General features: G+C 48.7%; 1 long non-coding RNA gene across 1 annotated transcript; it reads left to right on the top strand.

The window, feature by feature from the left end:
• The first annotated feature begins 4,333 nt into the window (after positions 1-4,333).
• Positions 4,334-11,893, top strand: LOC125967022 (uncharacterized). Its single transcript, XR_007480647.2, has 3 exons — positions 4,334-4,611; positions 7,090-7,158; positions 11,750-11,893. It is a non-coding gene; the product is annotated as an uncharacterized lncRNA (long non-coding RNA).
• Positions 11,894-16,935: the final 5,042 nt, after the last annotated feature.

The raw sequence follows: 16,935 nt of genomic DNA, 5'->3' as shown, positions 1-16,935 counted from the left end.
TTTTTAATGTAAATGATGTTTGCTGTGATGGGGAGCCATTAAAGGCGCACATAAACATAAATACACGCCGGCGGAGGAAGCCGCCACGTTTACTTTATGCGTGAGGACAGGTAAAAAACACACAAATCCACAGCGGACGCCAGCTGTAATTGAATGTGACTCCCTCTGTACACTAGCCGTAGCGGCGGGACCGTGGCGGCTAATTGGAATATACAGCTCCCTAAATTGCACATGAACCCGGCTGTCGGGCCCGCTGCGGATTCAGCCGTGCTAACTAAGGTGGCGTTTGAGGATGAGCGACGGGACCGGAGGAAGATCATTCGCTTGAGCGTAGCTAGCGTGCGTCTTGTGTTTGGCTAGCTTTCGCGCTAGCTGGGGAAAGTAGCCTTGATAGTCACATCTTTCAGTGTCAAGATGCTTTTATTTGTCAGTTGCCACAGTGAGATCGGTGAGGTCGCTTGCAGCGTTGTTGTAGGGATATAAGGTAACGAACCTGCTCTAAAACGTAATGAATAGTCAATCCAATTGAAAGTCACTTTTGAAGTAGGAGCCAGCATGAATCTGACAGGCAGCTTTTGCTCTTGTTCTGTTGTGCTGTTTTATGAAGCGTTCAGCTGGACTCGTTGCACAAGCGTACCCAACGTTGGGACAGCTGAGTCCCACGTGACATTTGTAACAAAGAGGGATCAGCGCGCTAACAAGGCTTCTGGCCGAGCGTAATGCCGCCACCTCCTCCCGGCCGCCATCCATCTTGACCGGAGGATCACTCGCGGGTCAATCGGAGTTCACCGGGCCGGGGAAGAACACGGCCCGCGTCCGTCCGGTGTGCTCGCGGGCCGCCTCGGCTAAATCTTCCATCCGTGCTGGGCGGCTCCTCAAATAAACATTACACGGAGGATTCAGAAGAGAGGTGAGATGGGGTCAGCTGATGAAAAACAAAGAAGGCGGCGAGCGGCTGAGTAATGAGCGCCGTTGCCCCCGGAACAATCAGGACTTTCTGGCTGATGTATGTACGGGGCCCTCTGCGGGAGAGGCGCTCTAATAAGACCATTTGGTGGCCACGTTAGACGCAAATACCTCCTGCGGGGCCACCAAGGAAAAAAGCCAGTGGGCTCGCTCTCTTCCTCCCTTTTATGTGGTCGTGCTCTTTTTCACTATGCTCACACATTTTGCAAAATGATTTGATTTGTGTGTGGTTATATATATATATATATATATACATATATACGTATGTTGTTAAAACTTTTTTCACTATTGACACTTTTTCAAATGATTGATAATCAATTATAACATCCTTTGATAGTTGCAGCCCTCAAGTGATACTTTTTCTTTTTTACTAAGAGGCCAACTTCCAAGCACGACTCCATCTTGCCGTCCAAGATTCCACTCCAGACCCGAGCCCAATTAGGCCTGCCGTTGAGCCTCGGTGCAGCTTTTCTTGCCGCTCCGAACATATCAATGTGCAAATATGGTCAATTTCAGCGCCGCTTAGCGTCGAGGCGTCTCGCCATCGCCATGCAAATGAAGGCCGCCGGTCTTTTGTGCTGGCTCTTCGCAACACAAAAGCTGTCACGGAGGCCCACGCTCGCCATTTTTCTCCCAAACGCAAAAGAAAACCGGACGACACACCAATCAAAACCGCCGCAATACAGTCGTCTCATATGACAGGTGATGAGTTTTGTTGTTTTTTTTGCACCGGAGGCTGTTTTAAGTGTCGTGCCCGAGCGGAACGCCTTGAAACGTACGCCGACGCGCCGCCGTTTGCCGACAAAGCTGGGCTGCAAATTGAAAAGCTGATTATGCTGATGGCAGGGAAACATCACACAGCAGAGGATTAACGTATAGCAGCGCTGCGTGCGTGCGTGTGTGTGTGCGTGCGTGCGTGCGTGCGTGTGTGGGTGATAAAGAGCGCGTGAGCGGCAAGCGTAGACGAGTAGCCTGGCGTCAACTGCCAATATGTTGCTGGGTGGTAAACGGGGGTCTCAGGGGAGGGCCGCAGCAGACGGCAGAGGAAAACAATTTCTGCTGCCAATAAGCAACCGCGAGCGGCCGACGGAGAAATATTTGAATATTTGCAGCTGCTTTCCGGTCGTCAAAGTGACAGTGACGGAGCCGCTGTCAGCGCCTCGCTGTTAACGTCATGCTCCGTCTCGGCCCGTCGTCTGCGTTTGTGCGCCGTTGATCTTTGCCACCCCAGATGCCAGCCTGCCCCTCGGCCCACCTTCGCACGGTCTGTGGGCGTCCATCAAATCTGCCGCATGGCAACGTTTGAATCGTCGCTCGCTCGTCAACGTCAGATTCGATTGGACGGATGACACCGTATGTGTTGATGCAAATTATTGGGAGTAATGTAATCCAGTAACTAATGTAACGCTGAAAAAAATACTTGCGGTACTTATGAAGATATAAAAACTCTAAAACTCAGCAAGTCAGATGGGACGCGGGAAATAAATGAATGTGCGTCACTCGTAGCGGTGTGCATACCGTGTGTTGTTCAACAAACAAATAATTGGGGTCTTGTTGTCATGGTGAACGAACCGAGCGCACCCCAACGGACGCCCACTTAAGAATGTTTGTGTCTGCGTGACCTGCTGGTGATCCTCTCGACCCAGACATGCTCCCGCTTAAAAGGTCAGAGGTTAGACCCTCAAAACACACACACACACTTGAGGGCCAAAAATAGAGAAGCAAGGCTTCAAGGCCTACTTTGAATTTGCCTCATTTGAAAGTTCCGACCTTCCGTGAAACTCTTGACACCAACCTTTTTTGGAAGCTGAACATTTGCTTGACACATTGTTACAACGTCACAGCTACAATGAAGTAATTTTGGCCCGCCGTGTATTTTTAGCCATGCCAGTAATAAGCCGCCCGCGTCCGCCTCAGCGTGAGCCGCCGTCTTTCAATTAAAGCCCAACGGGCCTCACGCAGGTCAGAGCTGACCTCCTGCCGTTCAAGAGTGGGACTGGATATCTCACCTGTAATGGCGGGCGGGGGCACGCCGGGGGTGCGAGAGGGCGGCGCCAATGCCTTTCCTCTCACAAGGTTAGCTGTCAGAAATGTATTCGCCTGCTTGGGATTGGGGCTCATTTGGGTCAACTACTTGGTACGGAACCAGGACTAGCACAAAAAGGGCCACTAGAATCCAGAATATCTCACTTCCGTTCTTTTGAAGCAAAATGGCCGACTACCCGCTTGTGGCGGGCGTCTCGGACTTTGGTTCTTTTGGGCGCTCAATTTGGGCCGTAAATCCCGAGCGCGGCTCCCCGACAAGAAATACGGCCCGCATTTGTTCCACGGCTCCATTCCCCGGGTCTCAGCTCGGCCATTCCGCCGGCTCTCCGAGTCGCAACTCCTCGGCGTCTCCGCCGCGCGCGCGGCCTAATTAAACTGCTTAATCAGTTAACGAGTGCGGCGAACGCACTTAGCGGGGAATTAAGCGCGGCAAGATGGAGGGGAGACGAGCGGCGGAACTGCTGAGGAGACGTTTTGTCGCTCTCGGGCGGGACATAAAAAGGTGGATGGCGCGCGCGGTGGAGAGGAGGCCATAAAGGCGGCGGCGGTGGCGGCGGCGGAGGGTGGCCGACGCTCTGCCGCCGCCCCGCCGGGGCTGGGCCAGCCAATGGAGACGCGGCGTTAAATGGGAAGCGGGACGTCTGGGCGAAGAGGCAAATTAAAAGCACTTTGCTGTGATAAGCAGAGGGGAGGCAGGGGAGCAAAAAAAACAATCCGGAGATGCGTCTTGGAGGAAGCGCACTCCTTTATTGTCCTCAGGTGGATGCGGATCAGTCGCACTTAATAGAGCGCCGCCGCAAATTTACGGGCCGGGCTTTTTGGGAAGCAAAAATACAAAACAGCTTTAATGTGTCATAATGTCAGCCGCAATGGCTTTTATGTTTTCCCAAATGCATTCTTCCTTTTGCTCTTCTGTCCCCACGCCGGCTTGCTGGGTCGGTCCTCCTAAACTGGAAACGGAGCTCGCCGCCGCTAGATTACATTTATTGTCGTTCTTCCGGGTCATTTCCTTCGCACTGGGACTGTTTGGGTTGTCTTGGAAGCCTTTTTTCATTTGGATAAGATTCATAATGTCTCTGTATACTATATGAGCTTGTTCTTGTTTTCAGACAAATAATATATATATATATATATATATATATATTTTTTGTCTTGGAAGCATTTCGAAGTAGCCCAAATCAATGCATACCTGAGAGGAAATGGCGACAAATGAGGATGTTCAAAACGGAAGCCATTTTGTGCACTTTTTTTTGCAGGTTGCCTTCAAATGATTGTGATTTTAATGAATGGTCTCTGTTTCCCCTCACGCCACTCAGATCCAGACACGCTTCCTGCCTGGCTTCCTGGACGCCGACCAAATCCTTCCTTCCTTCCTTCCTTCCTTCCTTCCTTCCTTCCTTCCTTCCTTCCTTCCTTCCTTCCTTCCTTCCTTCCTTCCTTCCTTCCTTCCTTCCTTCCTTCCTTCCTTCCTTCCTTCCTTCCTTCCTTCCTTCCAGGGCTCTCATTATGCAGGCGAGCTGCATGGGAAACAGCAAAAGCGATAAAAGCAGGAGGCACTTTGCGATGGTGGGGGTGGAACGGCATCTGTTGGCCTCTAAGGTATGATAGTGAGCATCGCACACACGCTCACACACACACACACACACACACGCACACGCACACAAACACATCATTTAAATTGGCGGACATATTTTAGGACAGCAACATTTGGATTTTTGCTGATTCGGAAAACATCCACACAGATGAGGTGCATTTTGATATCACCTTGTGTGCGTGCGTGTGCGTTCATGTGCGTGTTTGTGTGTGCACACGCGCAAGTGTCTGTCTGTCTGTCTGTCAGGTGTTTGTGGACACAATGAAGAAGGACTGTTTTTTTTCTGACACCTGTCTCACTGGGCCATGAAAGTGTCACCTGTCCAAGGACAAAACATGCACCCACACTCACACGCGCACACGCATGGCTGGACCTGCATCATGTGACGGGATGACAGCAAGCTGCAGCTCTGGACTGTCTCTTTTCCCCAGTGTGTGTGCGTGTGTGTTTGCATGTGAGTTTGTGTGGCGACTGTGAGAGTGTGTGAATACACATTGATGGCCTGATTGACAATATCCGTGGGGCCAGATTTTACGGAATGACCTCGATTGGTGTTTTAACCGCCGCACTCGCCCGGGAAACTTCCTGTGCGCCATCACGGGGCGCTAATGACAACAAGGGATCAAACACACACACACACACACCGTCACGTCACGCACGCCGCGCTGTCAAAACGCTCAGCGACGAGAACAAGACGCCGCTAACGCTCGTCCACATCCCGTCAGAGCAGAGTGAGGCGTTGCAGGCCTTGGTTTATGAACAAACCTTGAATAATATCATAATAGACGTTAATAGGGAAGCCCAACACACACAGACTGCAAATTAAAATATTGAATTCACAAGTGGCCGAGTTGTTTATTTCAGCGGCGGGTTACGAGCGCCGCACGGGCCTTTTACAGGCAGCAGGTAGACATGCCCGGCAGATGTGCGCCGCCGCCGCCACTGTAAAAGCAAATGGTAGCGCCACGTTGAGGAATATTCACACAGACACGGCGGCTGCAGCTGCGCCATTCCGAGCCCTATAACATCTGCCCGTTCTCAAGCGGCCTCAGAGGGGCCAATCCAAAATTCAAATGCAACCCTAGGCGTCGTTATCAGAAAGCAACATCTTGAAGCAGTGCTTTTTATCAATCTGAAAAGAAGTTGGGCCAAGCTTTTGACCTTAAGCCAGCTCGGCCGACCGGCCTTTTGATTGGTCACAATGTCTTCGCTGACTTGCGGCTATTTACGCAATCGCAGCCCAGCCCAATGGGCTCACCCCAGGTCGGAAAGACGTTTTCAGCCGTACGCATCTTAATATCGATTGATTTTTTTCTTCCTCAACAAAAAAGCGTAACGAGCACAAACGCTCGGACAACTTTGGCGTCCGACGCAAATGGAGAGCAACGACCGGGTCGGCCGGGCCCTCGGAGACTACGCCGGGCGAATTAAAAGCCTTAATTGCCATTGTTGCCTAGGAGACCTTTGGCTTCCCTAAATGATGGCCCGGCGTCGTCATCAGTCAATATTATGACACGATGAATAATTTAATTTTCACGCGGGCGATCGATGAGGCCTGACAACAACGTTTGAGCAAATCTGAGCTTTTATTTGTCCTCTAAAAGTGTCGTGGGGCTAAATGATACCGACCCTTTGCATCCCGGAGCGCGGCCGTCAATAAAGCATGTTTACGCGGCGCTTGCAAAACCATCACTTTTGGACTTTTGAGGGCAGGAGAGGAAAGGAGGGAAAAAAAAAACAAATAAATAAAAGGGGAAGAAGAGCCAGCGGCGGCTGCTCGCTAAGTGCAGCGCGCTAGCACTAAATCTCGGGAGTTAAAGTTTTACTGGGGCGTTATGGGTAAAAATGCCTCGTCAGCCATCTGCCAGTGCCTCTCACGGCGGCCGTATTTCCTGCCGCCGTTCAGCGTCCCGCGAGGCAAAACGCCGCACCGCCTCACGGGGCCGCGCCGCGCCATTACGGCCTCCTCGCAGATGTGGCGGAGGCGCCACGCTTCATAAAATAAAATAAACACAATGGGAACGCCGGGCCCGTGATGAAGACGTACGCGATATTCCCCAAGTCGACGCACAAAACAGCCAAAACGTGGCAAGAGCAACAAGCGGAATGTCGCAAAAGTGAATTTGTTTTGGCAAAGTACAAAACGCCGAAGACTCGGGTCCGCCTCAAGATGCGAGGGTTGCCGTCGATTCCTATTTCCGGGCCATTTATCACAATTTATCTGTTTATTTATCACGCGGCAGGTTGACTTCCCGTGTTGAAGCGGCGGGTCGGCTGGAGTAGCATACTTTATCTCGCCGCTTTTTACACGGCGGCCAAATATGAATAGCGGAACGTTATCGCTGCCACGCGTTATAAAAACATTCATCACGCCGCACTGCGGGTATTTATCATGTCAGCGGGGGAAAAAGATGGCGCCGGCGAGATCCCATTTACCATTTTGTGGTCAGCGTGTCACCCACCCCCGACTTTTTTCTTTTCAGCCTCCATCTTGGATGTGAATGAAGTGGCCGGTGTCCTAATAGGATGGAAATATGAAGAAGAATAGCGAGGTGAGATCTACAATATATATTAACTCTGATGCGCAGACTGATAAATGTGGAGGAATTACTCAATTCTTCCTCTTTTAATAATTCTGTCAACCGCGCCCGCCGTTTGACCATTACGCCACCAAAGTCATTTTTTTCCCCTTTTTCTTTTTTTCCGCGAATAGGTAACATCATCAGTCATGATAATCATTTCATTAATCTCGGCCTGCCGTTTCCTAAAGCGCCGGCAAAGTCGCGTGGAAGCAGATATGGCCGCTGCAAGGTGGCTCGCTGATGCACGGTCGCCTGCGTGGGCTCACAGATCGCACGCAGACTTCAGAAGAGCAAAAAAGCCCAAAGAAATTCGGATGCCTTTTTTTTTCCTCAATTTGTCAAAAACAACCAAAACAGTTCAGTCATGAACCCAGTGAATACATATCTTTGACGTCAATGGCACTGAATGAGTTAAATGGAAGTCAGCGCCTGTGATGAACCCCACATAAAGTTCAGCTGTTCTAGATGCTTACTTCTTGTGACGCGAGTTGTGCAAAGAATTTGCCAAAGAACGCAACGAGCAAAGAGTCTGATCTCACCTACTCGGAGACACTTCTATGCGTTCATCTCCCGTTCCTCTTTGATTTGATAAATACAAGGGGACTTAATCAAGTTTAAAAATAACAAACAAATGCGCAAATAAAGGCGAGGTCCGTGGAGAACTCATTAGAGGCCTTCCGGAACGCCGAGAGAGACTCTATAATTACCGCCGTCGAAATAAAACATGCAAAGCTCCGCTTCGGATTTGCTTCCCTTTTCGGAATTCACCGCTGAACTCGGAAAAAGTTTGGCCGAGTTGAATTCGAAGCGCCGACCGGCCGACTCCCACGCGTCTTGTGATCGGGAAATGTATAGTATATATCTTTAGGTGGACCTTTTCATTTTCTACTTTTCTTTTTTTTCTCCTCATCAAGTAGGAGGGTGAATTTGATCCCCAAACACAAGAATCACAAATAAATAAACAAAATAAAAATACAATTTGAATAAAAAACTTCACATGTAACCCTAACCCTAAACTTAACCCTAACCCTAAAACAAATATTAAAATTTCACTAAAAATAAAAAAAGTGTAGACCTTGAATGTAGCAAAGGCTTCTGACTCTTACGTGTCGTCCGGGCCGTGTTTACCTGCAGCCCGTGTCATGGTTATCCAGTCGCAGCGGCCACGGCCGCGCTTGTTTTTTCCCGTTCATTTCCTTGCTTTTCTTTTTTTGCCACTAATGAAAACACAGTGAAATCAGGCAAAGCGCTGACAAGGCGAGCTCCATCCTGGGGCCGCAGAGCCAATCCTCTCCGGGCCCCTTTAAGATAGCAGCTAATGTGCTCCGAGGAGGAGGGAGGGCAAGGGGGGGGGGGTGTCGAAGGAGGGAGAGGGGCACTCAGATTTGATCCCGTTGTCTTTTTTTTTCCCTCCCCTCCTTGCTTGCAAACATGAAGAGAAAATAGTGTGGCAAAAAAAATAAAAAAAAGTGAGTTAATCTAAATCTAAGCTGCGGACAAAGAGCAAGCAGAGAGGAAAAAAGGACGGATGGAAATGCACATCAACTTCTTTGCATGCGGCGGCCATATTTCCCTCTGAAAATGACACTTTAATTAAACAAATTACGGCTGGAAGGACCTTCAAGTGCGCGATAAGGCCGCGGGGAGATAGCGGCCTTATAGGAAGTGTTTATCAGGGGACGCGGAGGGCTTAAACCTTTAATAGGTAATGCCCAGATAAGTAAGCCTTTTGTGGCGTTAGCGCCGCACACACATTCCACGCAGCGCGGCTTACGCCACAGCGCTCCAGAAAAGCTGGATCAAAGCAACACCAACGCCCCAAAAATAAAATAGTGTCCCCGAGCTAAACTCTTCAGACCTGAGCCAGCATCCTCCAGCCTGTGTTGATTTTATTTTTCAACTATCTGGCCGTTAAGACTCGCTCGCGGCTAAGAACCAACACACGTTGGGGAACTTGTTTGTTTGGGAGTCCTGTAACAAAACGCTCATCCAAGCATGCATAATACACATTGAAGAAGTTCCCAACATATTTGCAGGAGAAATAAAGCCGCAAACGGTTTTGGGAATTCATCGCAGCCTCGGATTTCGTGCAAAAGGGCGACTTTTGTTTCCGACACGGATCGTCGACGTGTTGGGCCGCTTTTGCGCCGAGAGGTCGAAATTGTATATTTTGTAACTGAATTCGTCGTACTCGCGTTGTTATCTGGCTCCACGGCGATGACATCACGCCCTCCCGCACGGGAAGTGATGATGTCACCGGCGGAGGTGTGGAGCGCGTTTGCATGTGTTTTGTGTTAGCGGAGCCATGTGGCGCTCAAAGACGTCATCTCGCTGGCGTCTCAAGTTAACGGCTCCCCTGGGGGGCGCCGTGAACGTTATACACGCTTAGATCACTTCCTGCGTACGTCCCAACCGCCGCAGTGTGTGCGGGCCACCGACATCAAAGGTCGCCGAGGAATGGCCCCCGTTGGCCCTTTGCGTACTTACAACCATGTGACTTTATTTTTAAAGCCACTTAAAAGATATTTACACGCTACGCGTCAATAAACGTCCACGTGAGCGAGCGAGTGAGCTCTTCGGAACATTAGCGCGTGGGTAAACACAAAACACATAAGCGACATCTGTGAGCATGTTGCCTGTGCAACACTTGAAAGAAAAACACTGATGTTAGTGATGCAAACATGCACACATAGTCAGACAAGCAACACAAAAGAATCAAAATGACAAGCGCTCGCGTTTGTGTACAAACAAAGCCGGCTTGTCGAACATGAGCGGGAAGACTGATGTGAACAAGGCGGCCCCGCAGGACACGCGCAACGCGGAGCTGCCAACAGACGTTCAGACAGATGAGATTAAAACTCTTCACTGCTGCCTGCGCACTGTTGTATTGCGTATTGCTACGCTTACACACACACACATATATGCGCAAACAATTGCATGCAAAAGTTCAAGTACATGCTAGCTGTGCTAATTGGTCAAGAGAACATCCGAGCAGCCCCACCAAAAAGTTGAGAGGAGCTCAGCCGGAGGTTTTGCTTTTATTTTGCTGTGGTCAGCATTGCGGATGAAGAAGCCATGGATGGATGGATGGATGCCGATGGATGGATGCCGATGGATGGATGGATGGATGGATGGATGGATGGATGGATGGATGGATGGATGGATGGATGGATGGATGGATGGATGGATGGATGGATGGATGGATGGATGGATGGATGGATGGATGGATGGATGATTGAAAGAAAAGATCCACACAAGATGAAGCAACGCATGCGCAAAAAGAACTCTAGCCGCTGCGCTGCGACTGCTCGGTCGGGTTGTTAAATATTCAATTGGTGCGAACGTTGCTGGAGGTCACGTGACCAAATACGAGCGCGTATCGCTTCCTAATCAGCGGCCGCTCTCGTCAATAACAGCGATGCCAATGTTGTCGTCGCTCTCTCCTTCCCGGCTAATCACGGCAAACGTTTGAAGGGTGAGTGTGTGCTGTTGTAAGCGTGGCGGCTCCATTGATTCGCACTTCCAGCTCTTGTTCGGCCCGACGAATTAGCCCTCTAATCTTGTACAGACTTATTTGTTGGCTACCAATCTCACAAATTAGACTCCTTGAAAGTGCACGACAACACACAAGCAGAGACACACACACACACAGCAAAATGGACTCTACACAATCCCACAACACACACAATTATAAAAGTAGTAAATAGAAAGAATCTGTTTGAAAGTGTTGGCATGATAACAATCTTATGTCCCTTCCAATGCGGCTAATCTATGACAGCGAGTTAAAAAAGCTCAAGCTAATGAATGAGCCAGGATTTGAAGAGCCAAGCAAAATAGGATTCATTTTGGTCACCTTTGGTCAAATATGCGTCCAAAGAAGCAGGTTGAATTGTTAGCACGTTGCTAACGACGCTTGACGGCGGATCAGAGGCGCTCACTTCACCAATGTCAGCCATTTCTAATCATCTCCTTTCCCTCGACTTCCTCATCTCAGCCCGTATTCTGCGGTTGGGGTAGACGACGACGACGACGACGATGGCGACAGGCCAAGCAGAAAGTCATTTTTCACTTGAAATGCCAAGTGGTGATGTAGCATAATATCCCGTCAGAAATTAACCATCTTTTTCCGCCACCGCTGCTGCCTGTCAGCAAGTGAAGATGGAGGGGAGGAGGCGGACGGGCGGTTGGGGGTGAAGCGGCTCACGGCTGCTAGCACGACGTACAACGTCACACGAGCAGAACCTTTGCTTGGGTCACTTCAACTCTTTCACTGCCATTGACGCTCATAGACGTCAAAGTTGTGTTTTATCTGGGGTGCCGGTGAATGAGTTAATGAGCACCTGCTTGAAATACAGATGACTTACCCTCAAGTGATGCATCAGAAATTGAGGATCTTGGTGGGGTTTTTGGGGGGAGTAAATCAATCCTTTAAAAAATTGAACGATTGTTAAGTGGAGTCCCGTTCATATGTTTTGCCGCGGTAGTCCACAATGATGGGCAGTACATCAGATTGCGGAGGCGGAACCCTGCCACTTTCTAACTTTTCCCTCCCTACCACCAGCGGGAGCGCCATTCATCTTCCCAGCATGCATCGGGAGCGGCGCTGGCATTTTGGACACGGCAAAGTGATCATTCTTCCTGCTCCCATCCAAAACTCAAAGTGCATCAAAGGTGGAAGCAAGTTCCAAGTTTTAACCTTCAACTTTCAGGCAAGTCCTATGTTACAATCGCAAAAGTCATGACAGTCAACTGAACAAGTGAACTCAACAATCACAATATTTATTCTCCATATTACCTCTTGAATTATTGCAAAACCCTCACGAAGCTTCGTTCATGCTTCACAGGCTATCGCTATGCTAAGCTAAGCTGCAATGTTGACGTAGCTTTGTGCAGTCTTTGATGTTGTAGTTGTTCTGTTTTTCGTGACTAAATTGTTGCGCAAACATTAGCTTTAGCTTCGAGCCTTTAACCAAGCGAGTCCCAAGGCCTAATTGTCAATCTCAGGCCTTTTTTGATTGTCACAAAAGCGGCAAGTGGATCGATGCGGGCTTTGAGAAGGGACTTCTTCCATCCATTCCGCGATGTTAACGACGGCCATAAGTCAGCGGGCTGGCGGCGAGCTAGTGGAGGGGCATCATATCTCCCCCTCCCCCCTCCCCTTCTTGAGGTGTGACCTTTCTGCCTCCCTGCTGACAGCTCCTACAGAAAAAGGTGTCAATTAATGACATTTAGAACATTTCATATCACTCCCAATAACTCTCGAGCCTTTTACAACAACTCCTTTATCGGTGCCGAGGACTCTCGGGTACAGGGGGAAGGGCGCTTGGCGGAGACCACGTCATGTCATTAATGTCCAGTTTCAACACCTTCCCGCTGAACTGGAGGTGTTGGAAAGGCCAGCGTGAAAGGCCGCGCAGACTCTCCGTCGTTTGGCTAACTAGAGAGCGTAACGTGGTCGCGGAACTAGAGCCTGCTTTTGCTCCCACTTTGAGCGGAAGTCAATCTGGCTTGAAATGTAAAGTGCTTAATTCACACCGTCTAAGAGAAAACTTTTGGTGTCTCAGAGCCGTATCGTTTGTTGTGCGCTAGCGCGGCGGTTACCTGCGCGCCATAACAGCCGGCGGGCGACATAACCTTTCACGTCGGCGTACACAAGTAATTGAAGCCCTTGACCCCGTCGAGCGGCACCGGCTTGTAAGTACAAACCTGACATTTTGATACCGCTCTGGGGGTTGGCGGTGGCGGGGATCCCTCACACCCGTTTATTTTCATATTTCAATAATCCATTAAGGCGGTCGCAGGGAGCAAACAGTGAGCGCGCCCGAGCGAGAGAGCGAACCAAGCGGGCGGGTTGGGCGGGCGGGCGGGCTGCCGCCACCGCCACCGCCACCGCCATGTGGGAAGTGTGAATGATTAAGATTGTCAAGCTCAAATAATGCACTGGCAAGACAGACCATAAATCAGCTTTTGTGACATTTTGCGAGCCGGCGGCGGAGGTTTTATGCTTGAAAGCAGCCATGCAATCACACACAAACAGCTCCCTGCCCCAAATGCCACTCATTCATTATTAATATATGCTATATTTATTTATTTATTTCCCGCTCACTCGCACTAGTACGCGTAACCTTTTCTCGCACCGACATACCGGACTTTATAATTACGTGGCGGCCGAGGAAGGTCAGCCCAGGACGGCCAATGAATTTTGGCACGGCCAACGTTAGCCCACGACAGATATTGACCGCGGCGAGGGCCCGGGGAGCCGCGGCGTGACCTCCACGGCCGGCTTTATTCCAGCGGCTTCACGCTCCGCGGTTATCCGCCTCTGCCATCCTCATTATCGCCGCCGCCCGGCCCCCTTCTTTAACATTCATACTTTAATCACCGCTCGCCGTCATCCTCCCACCAGCGGGAAAATTTACGCCGCCATCAGCCACATTTGCATGTCACTTTGCGATTGAGGTCGTCCCGAAAAGGCGGCTTTTAAGTCGTTACTCCCCCCCCCACCGCCCCCCAGATCTCATCTGCTCGACAAGAGCGATAAAGTTCATTTCAGATTAGGTGATTGACTCGTACCAAGCTGCCAACATAGACGAGAAAAAGCACACTAGCCCTCTCGCAAGCCAGTGCTAGTGCTAATGCTAATGCCCAATCAGGAAAAGTTCTCTTCAGCCTTTCAGATAAAAATGTATGAAAAATATAACATTTTGGCTTTTTGAAAACAAACTGCATATTTGAAATGTTTCTGTATCTTATCAGTCAACATATGTTGCTTCACCCTTTGTGGTCAGATATCCATTGCTTAAGGGTTACAACGCATACATGCTACTTATGCATTTCATGCTAGTGTTTACGTGTTAGTATTAAGATGAAAACAAGCTTGCATACTAAATGTAGAATTCTCTGTTTGATGTGGAAATAAACTAAATTGTGACCATAAAGTTTGCGCTGCAAAACGTCAAAAAATGTTGAAATAAGTCGAGTCTCCCGTCTCTCCGAGCAGCGCTATAGCTCCCGTATTTCGGCTAACAGTTAGATTATTCCTCCCCAAATTTTGGCTTTTGTCCAAAGCGTGCACAAACGACAATGCCGGTGACCCTCAAATGAGGCCGCGTTGCATTCCAGGCCCGCAGGACATCGGAGCACTCCGCCACCGCGGTGTTTTGATACGCAGCCGCCATCGACGTGAAATATTAATGCAGCCGGCTGATTTGGGGTGTCGAGCGGCGTGTCACTCATTTGCCTTTTAATCATGCGGCAGCTCGAGGAAGGGAAAAATAACTCTTCCTTCCTGGGTGGCTGTCAACATGTCGGCAAAAAGTCACGAGGCTGGCGGCGCGTCATTGACAGCTGCTCCTTTGGTTCGTCGCAGGCTGCCTTTCGCCTCCGTTCAGCCCAAAACAAGGAACGTTGCTCCATGAAAATTTAAACGCGGCGAAATGTGCGAATTAGGGGGATGCTAAATTTTTCAACGCTGCCAAATTGGCTGCACTTGGGACAACATTTGGACGTGCGCGCGTGATGGTTTTGACAGATCATGTCAAGAAGAAGCATTGTGTCTCCTGTCACCCCAAAAAAGTTCATTTGTCACCCAAATGAGCGATTGGAAGGAAGGACATTTTCAGTGCAGTGAGCTCAGCGCTCGGGAAAGGCCTTCCGCGTATTTCGTGACGACAACCCTTTTGGGTTCACTTCAACAACTACGGTGTGCTTTCATGTGGCTAAGGCCAGCCGCAGCCATTAAAACACACAAATACGCTACACGACAAGCTGCTGTAAGCCACGGCTCACACTCACACACGGGACAAACTGATTCCTGACATCACTCAACTGGCCACACCTTTCGTATGATCATAGAAATCTTGATATACACTTTTGATGTATTTTTTTATTGTGTTTTCATTACTGCCGTTTGTTTTTCTTTTTTGCCCCGAGTAAAGGGCTCAGCCCATCTCAGTTGAATTTCCACTTTTGGCGGCCAAACAGTATAAGCGTCTTTATAAATGTTATAAAATTGCTTTTATGACTACAGACATTTCATATGCTCTTTTTATATTTACTTCCACCGTTTTAATGGACTGGCTGGATGGCGTTAAAGGCAGTAAAGTCGCGTTTTTGATGAAAACGTCGGCCGAGCATATGGACGTCGATTATGCTACGACGGCGTCACGGCTGGCGTGTAATTACTTTTATGGAAAGCATCACACTTGACAGACATGACAATGTTCCACGCCAAACAAGAGCGATTAAAAGCGACAGCCGTTTCCGCTCTCGGCTAATTGAAATTTGCACTTTTTTTTTGTGTGTGCTCCAACAGAACCTTCATTAAGCACAAAATCCAATAGAAGAGTGTCAAAAATGTTGCGTTTACAACAATAAGATTGATATTTTAATTGTCAGGTTTGTGTTTTGATGACCTTATTTAGCTACACGACAGGGTCAAAATATTAGAAACATCATCGTGTGATTTTTCACAACAAACAATTGTTTAATTGCTCGCTCCCACAGCATGGCAGATGATATTTGGTTGGATTACATAAATGGTGTACTTCATTTGGAGAGTTCATTTCTTTGTTTGCTTGGAATTTGTGCGTTCTTGAATTGTTAATTGTTTTTTTGTCTGTTTGATTGAAGGTTTGCGATACTCTCGATGCACACGGTCGTTGATTTGTTAAATGGGTTGGTTTTGTTTGGGTGGCCATTTTTTACAATTATGGAATTATCACACGCGTTTCTTCTTTGTTGGTCAGTTAATTCAAAGGTTTGCAATCCACAACTTGTTCATTTGCTAGTTTAGTTCATCCTCATTAGGATCACGCTAATCACGCATTGCAATCCGTTTATTCGTCTACAATTTCGACAGATTGTTTGCTAGTTTGGAAATGATTACGTAATTAGTTGACGAGAATGTTTTTTTTTTTTTTGTGAGTTAATTGGATGATGTGAAATATGAGGTTTGTACGTTTTTTTGCTTTCGCAAAGTAACGGAAGTTTCTTAATTTGCTGACTTGGACTGCATTGTCTACTTACGCTAGCTAGCAAGCATCGACTAAGCATGAGCGTAAAACGGCTAAGCCTAAGCGTAAGCTAGCAAGCAATGGTCGCAAAACTCCTGCCATCAAAAGCAGTGAGTCAGCTCGGCAGCATTTGGCCTGACTGGAAGTTGAAGAGTACTTTTTAAGGAGGAAATAAATCATTTTGCCTTTTCCGCAGTTTGATGTGTGATGAAAATGGCCCCGCCCTCGCGGAAGTCTCATGTTAGCAAAACATTGGACAAAGCAGTCAGCGGATAAAAGCTAGCTTTAGATGCTGGGTTTTTTTGTTTTTTTTTTTCATTCCAAACGACTCATTTGCCTCTTTCGCCGGGAGGAAGTGTCTTTTTTGTCCTCTTTTTGACAAGGCTCCAGATTGCGTGCACATCAGGTGACAATTAAGACATAACAACGCAAATTATGTGCCGTCACATCCACTTACCTTCACTCGCTGACAGTTTGTAGTGCGTTAAATTAACGGCGCCTCTTCACCGCCGCAACGCTCACCTGTAATGAGCAATTAACGCCGACGTCAGCCCATCTGTAAAACTTGATTTTCTTTTCCTTTTTTTCTTTTCCTCTCCCCAGACAACGCGACGACCGGCGTCGTCGTCGGCGGCGCCACTTAACGCGGCACATTTCAAACAATGCCCAACGCGCCTCCTGAATAATTCAGCGGCTGCAAACATAAAACAACTGTTAACACGCCAGAATAATT

Source organism: Syngnathus scovelli, chromosome 4 (assembly GCF_024217435.2).
Source record: "Syngnathus scovelli strain Florida chromosome 4, RoL_Ssco_1.2, whole genome shotgun sequence".
Classification (NCBI taxonomy): Eukaryota; Metazoa; Chordata; class Actinopteri; order Syngnathiformes; family Syngnathidae; genus Syngnathus; species Syngnathus scovelli.
Note: the sequence above shows the minus strand (reverse complement) of the source record. Positions and strands in the feature narration are given on the sequence as shown.